Source organism: Antechinus flavipes, chromosome 6, assembly GCF_016432865.1.
Source record: "Antechinus flavipes isolate AdamAnt ecotype Samford, QLD, Australia chromosome 6, AdamAnt_v2, whole genome shotgun sequence".
Taxonomy (NCBI): domain Eukaryota; kingdom Metazoa; phylum Chordata; class Mammalia; order Dasyuromorphia; family Dasyuridae; genus Antechinus; species Antechinus flavipes.
The window spans coordinates 167,846,544-167,866,435 of record NC_067403.1 but is presented as its reverse complement, the minus strand read 5'-3'; the positions used below and the strand labels follow the sequence as shown (position 1 = coordinate 167,866,435).

Below are 19,892 nucleotides of genomic sequence, written 5' to 3'. Positions count from 1 at the left end.
CTATGTATTATATCGGTTTACATCTATAATATAGATTTACTTGAGGACAACACTCTAGGATAAAGACTTTTTATTTTTTATGTTCAATCGTGGCTGACTCTTCCTGACTCCATTTGGGTTTTTTGTTGGTTTGGTTTTTTTGTGGGTTTTTTTTTTTTTTTTTGGCAAAAATACTGGAGTGGTTTGCTATTTTCATCTCCAGCTAATTTTACAGATGAGGAAACCGAGGCAAGACTTGCTCCAGGTTATACACTTAATGTCTGAGGCCAAATTCGAATGATAGTTTTCCTCTAACTCCAGGCTTTTTCTATTTACTGCCACCCAGTAGTTCTGCTAATTATATCGTTGACTCACAATAGCCCTGTAAATTTAAGTATTATTACTAGCCCTCCCCCTCATTTTACAAATGAGGAAACCTAGGGGGAAAAGAGATGAATTCTTTTGCTAGGAGGGTTTAGTTTTCTTTCTTTCTTTTTTTTCAATGAAGGAGATCCGAAGAGAAAAAAGTAAATGTTGAGTAATTGAAAATGAGACACACACACACAAAGAGACAGAAAGAGAAGAGAAAGAGAAGAGAAAATAAGTGATATGTCATTTGTTGGGGAATAATAGAGCTAGTAAATATCTGAAGATAGGATTAAAACTCACATCTTCCTAATTGGATTTAAGTAAACAATTGTACATTTTGGGGTCATTGTTCAGTTGTTTTCTCTTGACTCCTTTTGAGGTTTTCTTGGCAAAATGAACAACAATTGGCAAAGATACTGAAGTGGTTTTGCCATTTCCTTCTTTAGCTCATTTTACAGATGAGGAAACGGAGACAAATAGGATTAATTAAGTGATATACCTAGGATTATACTGTTAGTAAATCCTTGAGGCTAGATTTGAATTGAGGAAAAAGAATCCTCTTGCCTCCAGGGAAGGCACTCTATACACTGCACCTCCTAGTTACCCTGAAATAAAGTGTACAAAAATAGAAATTAAAACAAGGTAAAAATTAAATATTTGATTCTTGAGTCTTTAGAAAACTCCTGGTGTCTCTTGGATAAAGGAATTAATGTGAGCCTTGTGCTTTGACAGCTTAAGTGGATTGCTGATTGGAGATGAGTGACAGATGGATGAGGGAGATCAAAAAGGAATAATTGCTACAGTCCAGGTGGGAGTACCTGAACTAGAGTGGTGGTCATGTGATTAGGAAGAAAAGATAGTTTTAGGGGATTGGTAAAATCAACTCCATTTGGCAACTAATGTTCTGCATTGGGTGAGTCTAAGATGATCCTATGATTGTAAAAGCTTCGATGAGTGGAAAAATGATGAGCCCTTGAGAGTAACAAGAAAGTTTGAAAGGGTCAGGCAAGAGATTTTGGGGAAATACAATGTAACGAAATCTGTGTTTGCATTATAATTCACGTCTTTTCAACTTGTCTCACTGTTCCACCCAAGAAAGAAAAGGGCTAAAGTCTCAGTCACTGTTTACTGTTCTGGAATACAATTTTTTTTTTAACTTCTAAAGTGAGCCTGGGGCAGCCATCAGGTGATCTGGGACCTCTGGGTAAGTGTATGTAGGAGGGATTTTCCCAATGGTACCTATGTTGCATCTGCTCTGGGTTCTCTGTTATCACCCAACTTGGCTCAGAAAGAGAAACACTGGAAATTCACCCAGCATGAAAGGAGTGGAGTGGGTAATGATAATAATAATAATTATTATTTTATATACTTTATTTTACTGCCTACTGATGAGGTCAGAGTAGCAATTCCTAGTTCAAAATATACATATGACAAATTCACAAGGGCTTTCTCTGTATCACTTTAAGATAACTTTAAGAGAAGACAAAGTGAAGAGGTAAATAGGCACCAAGATGGTAAATATGAAATAGATTTAGGAAAGCGATAGTTAGCTAGGAAAGAGATTTGGAAGAAACTATTAAAGGAATATGCCCATGAGGTGTGAGTACACTATTGACTGGCAATCCAAATTCATAAAAGAATTTAGCAGACTAACCAGAGTTAGCTATAGTAAGGAGAAAGACACCATCAAAGGAAAGGTGCTACGAGGAGGGAGAGTACCTCTTTGCCAGCTTAGCCCTGAAAAGGGTTTGGCAAAGATCTTCATCCTAAGCACATCTTTTATAGGGGAAATATAACCTTAGGGGTTTCTCAGGGGAGTAGGGAAAGTACCAGGAAAGAATTGGATAGTTCAGTAAGAGGGATCAAGGTGGAGCCAGGTGGAATCCACCGGGCTAATCAGGGCTCTAACCTGTCTGAAGATATGAAGATCTCAATGGTTGTTAAAAGATGGTCAGAAGTTGGAGGAATAGACAATGAAGGCTGATAAAGAGTTCCATCTTTTCATCACTGTTTAAAAACAGGATAATCTGGGACTTGGCTATGCCTGATAATAGTAGGATGTGCTTTTTTCCTGATAAGGAGGAGAATAAGCGCATTTCAAAGTCCATATTACCTACTATGTGCTAGGCACTGTGCTAAGCGCTGATTTGATTTTTATTATGATGCTAAGAGTCAGATGCTGTTTATATCATCTCCATTTTACAGTGGAGGAAACTGAGGTAAACAGATTTTAAGTGACTTGTCCAGGATCATACAGCTAATAGGTGTCTGAGATCAGATTTGAAACTCAGGTTTTTTTGAATTCAGGACTTTTGCTCTTTCCATATTATGTAGCTATCTCTGAGTAGTTTGGAAATAAAAATTTAACTTTCTGATTGATCATATAAATACGTGACATAAAAGGCTTATTGCAAGTAGGTTCCATTACAGAGTATTATGTATTCTGATGACTTTGAGAGAGATTCCTAAAGCATACATAGCAAAGTCTTATATCTATCTTATTTTTGTTTAGAAGAAAATGACACATTTACACATAATTGCTAGTGAATCCAATTCAGAATCAGAATGTCAGAACTGATTTCAATTGAATTGAATTGAAATCAACAAGTATTCATTTATCACCTGTTCTGTACCAGGTCCCAGTGTTAGACATTAGGGATAGAAAAAGATGAAAATCTCTGTCCTCAAGAACCTAACATTTCATATGAGAAAACACACCTGTGTATAAAAACCTGTACAAAAATTAACAAGAAGTATGAGGTATTAGTTCCTGGGGGAATAAGTCTCAGATTTTGAAGGAAGCTAGGAATTCTAAAAAGAAGTGAGGAAATATATCCCAGGTATGGAAGACAGTCTGTGAAACGCGCGCACACACACACACACACAGAGAAATGACAGATGTTGTGTTTAATGGGTATACTGCAATAAAGTCTGCTTATCTAGACCCCAGAGTGAAACAAGGGGAATGATGGTAATTGAATCATTTATTTGGCATTTACTTCATGCAAATTGCTAATTGTCTTTTTTTTTAATACAAAGTTGTATGAAATATTCCTTTGAAGAAAATCTCTAGGATTAGAAAGGTTTGTTACAGCTCTAAATTGAGATTTAGCTCTAAATACTAGATTGAGCAGTTTGTATTTGATCCCTGAGGAAATATGAAACTACTGGATCTCATTGAATAGAGGAAGATCAGCAGTCTGATTGAGAATTTCACCCTTGCAGCTGTATGGAAAGAACAATGGAGGGTCTGTAACAATAGTGAGGGTGATAGTAATGAGGTTCAGTGGTAGAGAAAGAGAAGAGTGTGAGAAATGTGGTGGCAGAAATGGCCAAAAAGTAACCATCAATGCATTTCTTATACTCTTCTGCAGCTGCTATGTGTCAGGCACTCTGCTAAGTGCTGGGGATACAAAGAAAGATAAAAACAGACCCTTGCCCTTGAAAAGCTCACAGTCTAATCAGGGAGGGGAAAACAATGTAAACAGCCATATTATAAATGTTATACATACAGATTAATTCAGACATAATCATAAGAGGAAAATGTTTTCATTGTATTTGAGTGAGATTTAAGATTCCAAAGAGCAGTAAAGGGAAAGATAAAAACTTTCCTTCTATATCACTTATATTGTCAGGACAAAAGTCTGAGGGGTGAATGGTTTAAGATTCCAAAAAGCAGTAAAGGGAAAGATAAAAACTTTCCTTATATATCACTTATATTGTCAGGACAAAAGTCTAAGGGGTGAATGATCGCAAGGTGGAGAAGGAGGAGGAAGAGGTAGTTATAGCACTGATGTCAGGAAAAAGTGGAGCATGTTTTCTAAATTGAAGGTAGAGATGGACTTTTGGTTCTAGTATTTCTAGAACCTAGAATCTAGAATCTAGTTCTAGCTGGACAGCAGCTGATTCTTCTGAGAAGAAAATTGGTATAGCTGGGGAGGTGAAGTACAAGGAGACAACAAAACTAAAACAAAAAACCAAATAATAAGAATTACCTGTAGAAAATGTATTATTGAAGATGGATGGACAAAAGACAAACCCATTGGGATCCTGAATGGAATTAAGTGTCTTAAACTGTGAAATAGAGTTCTTATCTGGGTAAGCTGGCCCAGGCACTAGGGCATCCAGCCTGTTTGGTCAAGGTTCAGCACTGGTTGCTGGAAAGGGTGGTGAAGTGGGACTTTTATTACAGGTGCAGGATTACTGATGTGGTAAGAAGGCTCCTGAAGTCTTTACAGAGGACACTAGCATTAATGAGAACCAGGAAAAGCCTCTTGTAAAAGGAGGAGTTTTAGTTGAGCCTTGAAGGAAGGCAGGAAACAGAATTTGAGCAAAGAAAGAATTCTAGCCATGAATCGATATAGAAAACTTCCTGCTGATTTGGAATCAGAGACAAGTTTCTTATATCTGGCAGATACCTACCTAGAGAAACTGGGGCAGTCTGTCAAGACCATTATGAGTTGATATTTGATTTATGTATTGTTGAGTTCTCCATAAAGTCTCTTGTTGGTTCTGTTGATCCAATTAACTCAATAATTTATTATTAATTATTATGTATAAATATATCCTATCCCCAGGACATACATATTAGTGCCCCCCTCACACACCCGCAAAACCAAAGCCTAGCATAATAAAAAAACCCAACCCATTTCCTGAGTGACTCTTTACCATAATCCTACTTTCATCTCCTCTCCACTCATGGATCTCCCAGCTCCAATAGGGGAGTCTTACCTTTGTTTTATTTGGACTCAGGCTTCCACATAATTTACCAGTAGCCCACCTAACTTTCTCCTTTCTGCTCCCTGTTATAGGAAACCTATCCCCTGCTCTTCCCATGAGAATTTAAGCTTTTTGAAGACAATGAGTCATCTTTTTTTGTATCCTCAGAGCTTAATACAGTGCCTCCCACATAATAACATTTACATGCTTGTTGACTTATCAGCTCTCTTTCCATTGTAAAATTTTAGGGGACTCTTTCAATTATATTACACTGCCATTAAGTCTGGCTAGACTAGTGACTATATCCATTGACATTAGTAGAAGGTATCTTCCTGGTTTGAAATAATTAATTCTCCCCCCTTCTCCCACATTAAATCATTCTTTCACACAATAAGACTTTTTTTCCCCTCAGTTTGGCCTTATGCAAAATTGTAGCCCGGAGAGATATTATCTTTCTGCCATCCCCTTGCCATAATTCCTTATATAATTAAACAAAGTCACTTAGTAATTTTTGCTTGCCATGAATCAAAGATAATAATAGTATAATTTCATTAGTACACTGCTTTGATACTACTAATTTCATTCCCACTCTCACTTCCTTTACCTTGGTTGTTTGCCTTAGCCTTACAGTTTGGAACTCAAAGGCTGCATTGATTGTTTAAATGAGTTTTCTTTGAACAGTTGGATTACAGCAGAGAGAGAGTTGCTTGCTTTGAATGTTTCCACAAGCCTGTATTTGAATTGGGCAATAGTTCAGATCTCCATTGGATTTTTAGTAACGTATTGATTGGTCTAGATATCTCTTTTCTGTGACCACGTAACCCTGGATTGATTCATTTATTTCAGTTTTCATTTAATGATTGCCATTGAATTCCAACTGTAACATGAGGTAAGAAAGTATTTCAGTCAAACTTATTCTATCAAGAATTTGCTGATAACTGCTTTTAGTCCTTTATATCGGTTTCTGGCTTGTCTTTTATGTTAGAATAAGGATTTTTTTTCAAGTTATAGAATAAGTAATTATTTTGAACTTTAAAATGTTCAACATACTTTAACTCATTTGCACATATAATAATAGAGCTATCATTGTATAATACTTTAACGTTTGCAAAATACTTTACCAATATTAGCTCATTTGATCAAAATAACCCTAATGAAATAGGTACTATTATTTTCTCCATTTTACAGATAAAGAAACTGAAGCTGTGAGTTTAAGTGACTTGTCTAGGGTCACACAGCTAGTAAATGCCTGAGGTAGGATTTGAATTCAGATCTTTCTGATTCCAAGTCCAGCTTTCTGTCTATTATGTTCTATAGCTGCCTCCAGCTACTCCCAAGTGAATTTGATGCTGTAGGTATGACTATCACAGTTCTACAGATGTGGAAACAGACTCAGAGGTTTAATGGTGTGTCTTTGAATGGATTAAGTATCAGGGTTGAAAATTTCTGCCATGATCTTTATTAAGAGATGTAGATTGGTGATGAGGTTACATATGTGTCAAAGTTGCATCTTTTTTTTTTTTAGTGTTGGTGATGGTATTTCACAGAGTAACTAACATCCTTTCTCTGTGATTCACATACAATTATTTTTCCGTTGAATCACTTTGTATGTCTCTTTTTGAAGGCTGAATAATCAGTCTTCTATTTTTGGTGATGGACACTAAATACCCTATCAGTTGAAGAGGTTGGCCAAAAGAATAATACAGGAAGTAGAATTGTGGGTCTTAGGTGGGAAGGTACAAGACAGTGTGTTGATGCTCATTAGTTTCTCTTTTCTCTTGTAGGAGCAGCAGAGAGAAGAGATTCCACCTTCCAGAGTCCACCACTGTCTTCCTCCCTTCCCACTGATCCCCAACTTTGTATTTTTGTTATTGTTTGTTTCTTGTAAAGTAATAGAATAAAACTATCAGGAATTTAATTTTTCCTGATAGATATGAGTGTAAAATCTGATTCTGATTGTCCTGGAATATGAATTAAAATATTATTTTATCTCTTAAAAAGGGACCTTTATTTCATTTGACAAACCTCACCACACTGCTCATTTTGATTCTCTTTAAACAACACAGAAACAGAAACCAAACATCACAGATTTTTCAGCTATTTAAATGAAATAAACATTTTTTTTAGGTTTGTTTTCCGAGTTTTGAGGATCTCATAGAACACTTGACTAAGCCATGTTAAAACAATTCTTTCATTCTTTCATGAAATAACAATCATTTGAAATAATTTTAAAAACAAATTTGAGACCAAAATTAGGTATATTTATTTTTATGAGTGGCATTGTCCTTAAATTCAGGATTATACTGATAATTTATTTTGACCATTATCATGGGAAAATGAGTTTTTTGTTGTGTCTTCAAGAAACTAAGTCATTTCATATTCAAGAATTCAAATAAACTTTTTTTATCTGTATAGTAGATACATCAGTGAACTTGGGGGTCAGGATAGTGTAAGTTAGAATCAGAGACTTATTAGCTTGATTCCAGACAAGTCATTTAACTCCTGTCTCAGTTCCTCATCTGTAAAAATGCAGAAAATAATAGCATCAACCTCTCACAGTTGTTGTGAGTATTTAAATTGCAGGGTTATAGTAGTCAATAACTTTCTTAGTTTAAGCAAGTTTATAAGATAATAAACATTTATTAAATTTATCATTTGTCAGACACTGTGCTAAGTGCTTGGGATTCAAAAAAAGGCAGAAGACATTTGTTCTCGGAAAGATTACTCTGGACATTTCATAATGGCCTAGTACTGATCCTGAAATTGGACAGAATCGTCTATCTGACTTCAAATGTGAACTCAAATACTCATTGTATGATCTTGGGCAAGTCATTTTATCTTACTCAGCTTTAGCTTCTTTATCCATAAAGAAGAGATAATAGGATTTCCCTTCCAAGCTTGTTGTAAGGGTCAAAGGAGATAACACATGTAGAGTGCTTTGCAACTTTTAAAACATTATGGAAATGTAAGCTATTGTAATTTCAGACAGTTAAATTAATCACAGATTTACCATGGTGGCTTTGCTCAGAACCTGCACCACTATCAGAAAATGCTTGTCCTAGGGAAGATGGGTCTGGAACATCATCTTAATCCTTGAATCTGGGTTCCTTTTGTCTGTGGTTCTACATAGAGTAGAGAAGCTGGAAAAACTTCTCAATTGTAGGTGTAGCTACACACATGCAAACACACACACATATACATCTGATATATAAAAAAGTCTGTGTGTATACATATATAAACCTAGGCAGGACATATATACTTATATGCATGTATGTATATATAATATGTACATGCATATTTTCTTATGTGTACATATAATATGCATGCAATATACATATACTAAATTACGTAAGGAAATATACAATACACCATATACACATACATAAATATACACACGTGTGCATGTATTATACATGTGTAATACATGAATGTTCATATGTGCACATATATTTACATACACCCATGGGAACCACTTGCCTGTAATATATCATATTTATGTGTGTGTATATATGCATAACTATATAGATAATGTAATTATATATATCATATATGTACATTCATATATATATACATGTGATTTATAATACACATGTATAAATATATATGTATGCACTCACATTTTATATATATATATGTTTACATACATATATGCTCCCTGCTTTTAATAAACTATGGCATGTATGTTATTTATATATATATATATGTGTGTGTGTGTGTGTACTATTATAGCACATACATCATAATACAAACATGCACATATGTACTTCCTGTCTGCTTTCTTAATAAATCATGGAAAATAAGAAATACATTACAATTATATATAGTGACAATTCTAAACATAATTTATAAATAGAAGATAGGCTGCCAAAGCAGAAAAGATGGCCTGTGATAATTATGGCATAACATTTTAATATTCAGGTCACATGTTATCCATTTTAAATGTACTGTAGATTTTAGAACATCTTGATTTAAACTTTCTTCCTGTTAAATTGCTTTTCAGTTTTTCTAGCACTTACCGATCTGGGCTCTGTGTCTATGTTATTTGTGTTCTTGACTTTATTGAATACTAGGTTATTGAATTCAGTTATTTTTTATTTGTCCTTATTTAGTATGATCTTGAGCAAGTCACTAAATCTCTTTCAGCCTGTTTCCTTATATGTAAAAGAGAGAGAGAGAGAGAGAGAGAGAGAGAGAGAGAGAGAGAGAGAGAGAGACAGAGAGACAGAGAGACAGAGAAAGACAGAGACAGAGACACCAGATGATTTCTTATCAGCAATCTAAATGATACCAATTGTAAAATGATAATCCTTTGATGTGATGTGTTAATGCACCAGAGTTGGATGTCAGGCTCCTTGCCATTAGGAGCTTTAGTCTTCTTGCCACTAGGATCCACAGGGCTTCCTGGCCTGTGTCCCTGACTTAAGTACTTTTTGGTGAGACAGAGCTAATCCAAGCTAGGTCTCAATCTTGTTTTACTCAGTAGTAGGATTTCCAAGCACATCTACCCAACTACTCCATTTTCTCTAGTAGATCTTTTCCTTCCTTTCTTTGTATCTAATCAGCACCTGCTATTTTTTGCAGGGTGAATGGAATGTAGGGAGAGTCTTTTGGTTAGAGCCTTGAAGGTCTGAAATACCTTTGAAAGCAACACATTTCATTCCCTTCCTCCTTTCTCAGTTTGATCTTATTGAGCCAGGAGAGAATCTTAAAGGGGAATAATGATATAGTAAGATTCTCAGGCCCAAACCTATTAGTCAGCTTCTATTTCTGCAGCAGATTCTGTTGAGGCTGGTCTGGGAGGGGCTATGATTAAACACTTTAAAGATCTGAATTTTCTTTTGTTAATTCATGAGCATTTTAACCTGTCAGTCTCTCTCACCACCTCACTATCTTTTTCTCTCTCTCTGTTTCTTTTCTTTTTTGTCTCTTGTATGCAGCTGTAATTGTTCTTACATCTGGCACATCATTCCCTTTATTTTTAAAATGTGTCTTGATAATACTCTTGCCAGGCAGACAAAAACAAATTGCTAGTTTTCATATCAAATTGCTATTTCTTTCTCTTTTTCAAGATACTATTATTAGACCTTAGAACTGGAAAAACTCAGATACTTCAATTTAATCTCATTTTTACCAGATGATAAAAGCTGAATACTAGAGCATTTCTGACTAACTTAAGGTTCCCAATTAGTCAGTAACAGAGCCTGGATTTGAAAAAAGGTGTCTTGAGTCTCAGTTGGGTGGTTTCTTTCTGTCTATGATTTAGAAAAAGTTTACTTGGAAATTAAATGTTAATTTCTTTATAAGTGAGTTAGTTTTTGTTGTCTACGCGCTATATAGTTTCCATATTTGCCTTTTCCTTCTTTAGCTCATTCAACAGATAAGCAAACCAAGGCAAATAAATACTGTCCGAAGCCAGAGTTGAACTGAGGAAGATGAGTTTTCCTGATTCCAAGCCCAGTGTTCTATCTACTGCATCTCCTAACTTTATCCCCTAGTCAGTGCATATCCATCTATTATTAACATTGCTTTCAAACTGGTCTCTGCAACTATTATTTGAGGAAACAATATCTTCCAAGCACCATTAATAGAGAAAACAAGATACCTAAAAGAAAAGATGAGTTTTTCATAAACCCATCCATTCAAAACCACTACATCTCCCCCCAAACCTCAGGGGATGTAACTTAGGACCATGAACCCAAGACCCACAGAATCCCCACATTCAAGTCCCTCTTTCCAGCTTTAACTCTTAACAGTGACCATCCAGACTTCTGTAGCTTATAGAAGCTCTTAAATAGCTTTAGTTACTTTGAAAATAAAGTTCTTGATACTTATTATTAAGTGCTTCAGTGTTAGAAATGTATATGGGGGATTTCCGGCCAAGATGGCGGAGAGGAGGCAGACCGCTGTGTAAGCTCCGCGTTTTCTTTCAGAATCCATTTCATGGCAAGTCTCTGAATTGATGCTTGACTGAAAAAAAAAAAAACCAAAAACCCACAAATAGTTACCAAGAGAAGACATCCTTGAAATTCGCCAGGAAAGGTCTGTTTTTGCTCGAGGGTGGGGATGGTTTTGGATCGGGCACAGACTGAGGGCAGGCGGCAGCAGCGAGAGCCCGGCAGGCAGCTCGCAGCTGAGCAGATTGGAGGTGGGTGGGGTGTGATCTCCGCCATCTCTGTGGGTAGAGTTTTGCTATAGGATTGGAGACTTTGCCCTGGCAATAAGTCAGTAGCCCAGCAGAGAAGCTAAAAACACTTGAGTGGGGGGGAGGGGAGGGATGAAGAACACAACCCGGAACAGGTGGAGTCTCTTGGGACCTGGCCACCCCTCCCCCACAGTGCCTCAGCACGCTCTTGGAGTCTCAGAGCGCAGGTGCAGCACAGCCATCGCTGTCCTGTTAGGGCCTCGCTGCTGCCTCCCCGCCCCCTGCAGTCTGTAGAGGAAGCTCGGTAACACCACCCAGCCCCTCCTCCCAAAAAGCAGATTCCTTTTGGTTTTTTTTTTCTTTTTTTCTTTGCTAGTTTGTCTTTGATTCTTCTCTTACAAAATGAGCAAAAAATTTAAGCGGACCTTAACCCTTGACAGCTTCTATATGGATAGAGAACAGACTCTTAACTCTGAGGAGACTAAAAACAGACTGTCTCCAGGTGAATCCCCAAAGGAGGAGATCATCTGTTCCTCAGCATAGATGAACCTCATAAAAGAAATTAAAAAGGCTCTCACAAGGGAGCTAAAAGAACAATGGGAAAAGGAGGAGAGGGAGGCTTGGCAAGAGAGTCTGGAGAAGCTATCCCATTCACTTAAAGACCGAGTGGATATTGTTGAAAAATAGAATTAGTGAACTGGAAACAGAAAATAACTCTCTAAAAAATAAAATTGGTGAAATGGGAAAAAATTCCATAGAACAAAACAACTTACTTAAAAATTCAACTGGACAATTAGAAAAAGATATAAAAAAAATGAGTGAAGAAAATACTTCACTGAAAATCAGAATCAAACAAATGGAATTGAATGACTCGAGGAGACAAGAAGAATCAGTCAAGCAAAATCAAAAAAATCAAACAATGGGAAAGAATGTGAAATACCTTCTGGGGAAGACAACAGATCTGGAAAACAGATCCAGGAGAGACAATCTGAAAATTATTGGACTCCCAGAAAAATATGGTAAAAAAAAGAGCCTGGACACTATTTTCCAGGAAATTATCAAAGAGAAATGCCCAGAAGTTATAGAAACAGAGGGTAAAATAGACATTGAAAGAATTCATCGATCACCTACTGAAAGGGATCCTAAAACCAAAACACCAAGAAATATAGTGGCCAAATGCCAGAACCCTCAGACGAAGGAAAAAATACTGCAAGTGGCTAGAAAAACCCAATTCAAATATAGAGGAGCCACAATAAGGATCATCCAGAATCTAGCAGCATCCACATTAAAAGATCAAAGGGCCTGGAATGTGATATTCCAAAAGGATAAGGAACTTGGTATGCAGCCAAAAATAACTTACCCAGCCAGAATGAGCATCTTTTTCCAGGGAAGAACATGGACATTCAATGAAATAGGCGAATTTCACTTATTTTTGATGAAAAAACCAGAACTTAACAAAAAGTTTGATCTACAAATATAGAACTCAAGAGAAACCTAAAAGGGTAAAAAGAAATCTTGGGAACTACATTTATGCTATAAAGATGTATAAAGAATACATGTATACCTTGTTCTAAAAACTAGAGATGGAAAGGACATTGTACCGGAAAAAGGGTAAAGTGGGGGTACTATATCTCATGAAGAGGCAAAGGAAACCTATTATATCTGAGAGAAAGAATGGAGGGGGATGAATATAGTGGGTATCTTCCTGCCATCAGAATTGGCTTAAAGAGAAAAATTTTAGACATATTCAATTTATGGTCTCCCATCTCATTGAAAAGTGGGAAGGGAAAAGTGAAAAGAGAAGGAATAAACTAAGCGGAAGGGAATACGGAAACTGTGAGGGAAAGGGGTAAGATAGAAGAAGGAACTCTAAGGCAGGGGGGAGGGATACTAAGAAAGAAGAACTGTGAGAAGCAAGTGGTGCTCACAAGTTTAATACTGGGGAGGGGGGCAAGGGGGTAAGAAGGAAGAAAAGCATAAACAGGGGTTAACAAGATGGCAAGTAATACAGAATTGGTAATTTTAACCATAAATGTGAATGGGGTAAACTCCCCCATAAAGAGGAAGCAGTTAACAGAATGGATTAAAAGCCAGGATCCTACAATACGTTGTTTACAAAAAACACACCTGAAGCGGGGAGATACATACAGAGTAAAGGTAAAAGGTTGGGGCAGAATCTATTATGCTTCAGATGAAGTAAAAAAAGCAGGGGTAGTCATCCTGATCTCAGATCAAGCTAAAGCAAAAATTGACCTAATTAAAAGAGATAAGGAAGGGCACTATATCTTGCTAAAGGGTAGCATGGATAATGAAGCAATATCAATATTAAACATATATGCACCAAGTAGTGTAGCATCTAAATTCTTAAAAGAGAAATTAAGAGAGCTGCAGGAAGAAATAGATAGCAAAACTATAATAATGGGAGATCTCAACCTTGCACTCTCAGAATTAGATAAATCAAACCACAAAATAAATAAAAAAGAAGTCAAAGAGGTAAATAGAATACTAGAAAAGTTATATATGATAGATCTCTGGAGATCTTTTCAGCAGTTCATAGAACCTATACAAAAATTGACCATATATTAAGACATAAAAACCTCAAACTCAAATGCAGTAAGGCAGAAATAGTAAATGCATCCTTTTCAGACCACGATGCAATGAAAATTACATTCAACAAAAAGCCAGGGGAAAATAGACCAAAAAATAATTGGAAACTAAATAATCTCATACTAAAGAATGATTGGGTGAAACAGCAAATAATAGACATAATAACTTCACCCAAGAAAATGACAATAATGAGATGTCATACCAAATTTTTGTGTGGGATGCAATCAAAGTGGTAATAACAGGAAATTTCATATCTCTAGAGGCCTACTCGCATAAAATAGAGAAAGAGAAGGTCAATGAATTGGGCTTGCAACTAAAAATGCTAGAAAAGGAATTAAAAATCCCCAGTCAAACACTAAACTTGAAATTCTAAAAATAAAAGGAGAAATCAATAAAATTGAAAGTTAAAAAAAAAAGTAAAAAAAAAAACTATTGAATTAATAAAACTAAGAGTTGGTTCTATGAAAAAACCAACAAAATAGACAAACCTTAGTAAATCTGACTAAAAAAAAGGAAAGAGGAAAATCAAATCATTAGTCTTAAAAATGAAAAGAGAGAACTCGCCACTAATGAAGAGGAAATTAGAGCAATAATTAGGAGTTACTTTGCCCAACTTTATGCCAATAAATTCAACAACTTAAATGAAATGGAAGAATACCTTCAAATATAGCTTGCCCAGATTAACAGAAGAAGTAAATATCCCAAACAGTCCCATTTTAGAAAAAGAAATAGAACAAGCTATTAACCAACTCCCTAAGAAAAAATCCCCAGGACCAGATGGATTTACACGTGAATTCTACCAAATATTTAAAGAATAATTAACTCCAATGCTATATAAACTATTTGAAAAAATAGGGATTGAAGGAGTCCTACCAAATTCCTTTTACGACACAGATATGGTACTGATACCTAAACCAGGTAGGTTGAAAACAGAAAGAAAATTATAGACCAATCTCCCTAATGAATATTGATGCTAAAATCTTAAATAAAATATTAGCAAAAAGATTACAGAAAATCATTCCCAAGGATAATATGCTATGACCAAGTAAGATTTATACCAGGAATGCAGGGCTGGTTAAATATTAGGAAAACTATTAGCATAATTGACTATATCAATAACCAAACTAACAAAGACCATATAATCATCTCAATAGATACAGAAAAAGCATTTGATAAAATCCATTCCTAGTAAAAACACTTGAGAGGATAGGAATAAATGGACTTTTTCCTTAAAGTAGTCAGGAGCTTATATTTAAAACCGGCAGTAAGCATCATATGCAATGGGGAAAAACTGGAACCTTTCCCAGTAAGATCTGGAGTGAAGCAAGGTTGCCCACTATCACCATTATTATTCAGTATTATATTAGAAATGTTAGTCTCCACAAAAAGAGTCGAGAAAGAGATTAAAGGAATTAGAGTAGAAAATGAGGAAACCAAACTATCACTGTTTGCAGATGATATGATGGTATACTTAGAGAACCCCAGAGATTCTACTAAAAAGTTATTGGAAATAATTTATAATTTTAGCAAAGTAGCAGGATACAAAATAAATCCCCATATATCCTCAGCATTTTTATACATCACCAACAAAATCCAACAGCAAGAGATACAAAGAGAAATCCCATTCAAAATAACTGTCGATAGCATAAAATATTTGGGAATCTATCTACCAAAGGAAAGTCAGAGATTATATCAGCAAAATTACAAAAAACTTTCCACACAAATAAAGTCAGATTTAAATAATTGGAAAAATATTAAGTGCTCTTGGATAGGCCAAGTGAATATAATAAAGATGACAATACTCCCTAAATTAATCTATTTATTTAGTGTCATACCAATCAGACTTCCAATAAAATATTTTAATGATCTAGAAAAAATAACACAATTCATATGGAAGAATAAAAGGTCAAGAATCTCAAGGGAATTAATGAAAAAAAAAATCAAATGAAGATGGCCTGATCTAAAACTATATTATAAAGCAGCAGTCACCAAAACCATTTAGTATTGGATAAGAAATAGATTAGTTGATCAGTAGAATAGGTTAGGCTCACAAGAATAGTCAACTATAGCAATCTAGTGTTTGACAAACCCAAAGAGCCTAACTTTTGGGATAAAAATTCATTATTTGACAAAAACTGCTGGGATAACTGTAAATTATTAGTATGGCAGAAATTAGGCATAGACCCACACTCAACACTGTATACCAAGATAAGATCAAAATGGGTCAATGATTTAGGCATAAAGAATGAGATTATAAATAAATTAGAGGAACATAGGATAGTTTATCTCTCAGACTTGTGGAGGAGGAAGAAATTTGTGACCAAACATGAACTAGAGACCATTATTGATCACAAAATAGAAAATTTTGATTACATCAAATTAAAAAGCCCATGTACAAATAAAACTAATGCAAACAAGATTTAGAAGGGAAGCGACAAACTGGGAAAACATTTTCACAGTTAAAGGTTCTGATAAAGGCCTCATTTCCAAAATATATAGAGAATTGACTCTAATATATAAAAAATCAAGCCATTCTCCCATTGAAATGGTTAAAGGATATGAACAAACAATTTTCAGATGATGAAATTGAAACTATTTCCAAATAGTTTGGATAGTTTGTAAAGAGTGTTCCAAATCACTATTGATCAGAGAAATGCAAATTAAGACAACTCTGAGATACCACTACACACCTGTCAGATTGGCTAAGATGACAGGAAAAAATAATGATGAATGTTGGAGGGGATGCGGGAAAACGGGGACACTGATGCATTGTTGGTAGAGTTGTGAACGAATCCAACCATTCTGGAGAGCAATCTGGAATTATGCCCCGAAAGTTATCAAACTGTATACTCTTTGATCCAGCAGTGCTACTACTGGGCTTATACCCCAAAAAGACACTATAGAAGGGAAAGGGACCTGTATGTGCCAAAATGTTTGTGGCAGCCCTGTTTGTAGTGGCTAGAAACTGGAAATTGAATGGATGCCCATCAGTTGGAGAATGGTTGGGTAAATTGTGGTATATGAATGTTATGGGATATTATTGTTCTGTAAGAAATGACCAGCAGGATGAATACAGAGAGGCTTGGAGAGATTTACATGAACTGATGCTGAGTGAAATGAGCAGAACCAGGAGATCATTATATACCTCAACAACTATACTGTATGAGGATGTATTCTGATGGAAGTGGATTTCTTTGACAAAGAGAATCTCTAACTCAGTTTCAATTGATCAACGAGGGACGGAATCAGCTACGCCCAAAGAAAGAACACTGGGAAATGAATGTAAACTATCTGCATTTTTGTTTTTCTTCCTGGGTTATTTTTACCTTCTGAATCCAATTCTCCCTGTGCAACAAGAGAACTGTTCAGTTCTCCATACATATATTGTATCTATTGTGATCTATTTAACATGTAAAGGACTGCTAGCCATCTTGGGGAAGGGGTTAAGGGAGGGAAAGGAAAAATCGGAACAGAATGAGTGCAAGGGATAATGTTGTAAAAAATTACCCTGGCATGGGTTCTGTCAATAAAAAGTTATAATTATTTTTTAAAAAGACAAAAAAAAGTATATGGGAATGACATTGAAGAAGATATATTAATATCTACCTTGTTTCTATAGTGTGGGGACCACTGGCCCTTTCCATCTTTCCTGCAACTAAACCCTCATAGATGTTAGTTTCCCGTATTGGTATGTGAGCTCCCTGAGAACTAGGACTGTTTTGCTTTTTTATTTAACACTTCATTGCCTAGTATACTAATTGAAACGTGTTGTTCAGTCATTTCAGTTTTGTCTGACTCTTTATGATCCCTTTTGAGGTTTTCTTGGCTAAGATATTGGGGTAGTTAGAACTCCAGATTTGAACTCATGAAATTGATTCTTCCTGACTCTACGCTACCTAGTTACTCCTATGAATTATTAGGTAATAATTTAATAAATGTAATTTTTAATTCATCATTTTCCTGACTCACAAATCAGCATTAGTTTTTATCTACCAGAGCTGTTGCTGTTTTGAGAGTTACTGTGTTGTACCTTTGGAGTCTGAAAAGGTAAATTTAGCTTTCTGTGCTGTGAAGAGAGTGTCTCTTATGGTGAAAATGCATCATAGTTAGACTATTTTAATAATGATGCATTAAGAAAACTGCTTTAAGTCAGCGTATTTTTATTTTTAAAAAATCACACAACATATTATCTCACAGAAGGGTATAAATGATTCATTTTATTCCAAATTAATTGATGCTGAGCTTGCACTTTATATATTGCCAATAGTAGATTAAGTTTAAAATATTTGAATTTGCCTGAAGCTACAATGCATCGAACCATGTATAAACAGAGCCTCCAGTGAACTGATAGGGAGTATAGTGACTTTTTTCCTTTACTTTCTAATGGTCATAAAGCCCTAAAATCAATTTAATTTTAGAACATCTACAGATAAGATAGGATATAAAAACAAGTGAATTACTTGCTGAACAATGGGCCTGGAACTTATTAGCAAACAAAGGCGCTTTCCATTAATTTCTAAGTTCATTTTAGAAGACAAAGTTTTGATTTGCTTGGGAAAAAATGAAAGGATTAGCCAGAAAATGAAATAGCTACCCTACTGTTGAAAGTCAGACACATACTTGATTTCTGTTTATTTTAAAGTAATTTTATTTGCTTGAAGGCCAAGCATGTAAATGAAACAAACAGCAACAGGATTGCCAATGGCTCAGGGAGTGCTTTGTATGATCTGTTCATGTCAATTTTGTTGAGAAATAACTCCCAGATCAAAGTCTCTCTTTGTAGCCTTTGAAGTCATCACCCAGACTTCTTGATATTGATGATAATCCTTTTAGAGGCCCCTCAGTTTCTGATGACCCGCCAGTGTCTGAGCCTGTGTTGGATGTCAACCTCACAGCCTTTTTAAATACAGTACAGCTTTCTGAGCTAATCCTTTTAGATAAAAAAACAAATAAGTGTCATTACTTAGCTATTTACTTTTTTCCTTCAATAGTCTTTGATTTTTCCAAATACACGTAAAGATAGTTTTCAATATTAATATTATAAGACTTTGTGTTCCTAATTTTTCTTCCCCTTCTCTTAACTCTTCCCTCCCCAAGACAGCAAGCAATAAGATATCCACATGTGTAATTCTTTTAAACATATTTCCCTATTTGTCATGTTGTGTAAGAAAAATCAGACAAAAGAAAAAAAAAACTACAAGAAACAAAACTTGCTATTTATTCTTGCTGTATTTTATTCAGGTGAACAACAAGCAAATGTTAAGTGCTAATGAGTACTTATTAAGAATTACACCAGGCAACGTTTTGATTATGGGGATACACATAGAAAAATGAAATATGTTTTACAATAAATCAGTAAATATTTATGTTAGGCCTAATATGTGCCAGGCATTGTACTAAATGCTAGAAAAGAGGTAAAAAGGAAGAATTAATCCCTTCTTGCATGACACTTACATTCTTTTGTCATTGTTAGTGAACATTTTTTTCCTTTTTATTTGTGATTCAAGAGAGATACATGGAGATTACATCTTTGAATACAAACTCAATGAGATTTTCTTTTATATAAAAAAGTAATAAAAATGCTTATTCCGTTGTAATTGACCACATTAATTACAGGAATGCATGGTAGTACAGAAAGCTTCTGCTTTAAGAAGATATGGGTGCAGACGAAACAGATCATGGGTTACGTGGTACAAACAAGTAAAACAAGCTATGTCTGATATTGGCAAGTCAAATTAGTAAGCATTTATTGAGCACCTACTATGTGCCGGGCATTGTGCTAATCATTACAAACGCAAAAAAGGGCCAACACACATTTATATCCCCCTCCCCCAAAAATATAAACAGTGGGGATACAAAGAAAGGTCATTGCATACATAAACATATGTGCACACACATTTTTTATTTTCAGGGTTTCCACAGGCAATAAGCTGTAGAAAGAAACATCTGTATCCCAAGAGAATAAATATAGTTTTTACATTTTAAATTTTGTATATTTTAAATGTGTCTTTTTGTATATTTTAAATGTATCTTTATTGAGACTTTTAGAGATACTTTTAGAGATAATTGCAAGTGA

At 35.3% G+C, this 19,892-nt stretch overlaps 1 protein-coding gene across 2 annotated transcripts in view; it reads left to right on the top strand.

The window, feature by feature from the left end:
• MTHFD2L (methylenetetrahydrofolate dehydrogenase (NADP+ dependent) 2 like) overlaps nt 1-19,892 on the top strand; it is a 142,775-nt gene that overhangs the window by 1,932 nt on the left and 120,951 nt on the right. Inside the window, exon 2 of one of the 2 annotated variants that reach the window (XR_007948269.1) lies at nt 6,852-7,067. The exons of the other annotated variant lie outside the window; for it this stretch is intronic. The gene's annotated coding sequence lies outside the window, so the exon portion shown is untranslated. Of the gene's footprint in view, nt 1-6,851; nt 7,068-19,892 lie in introns of those variants that run through there. 2 annotated transcript variants of the gene reach the window in all.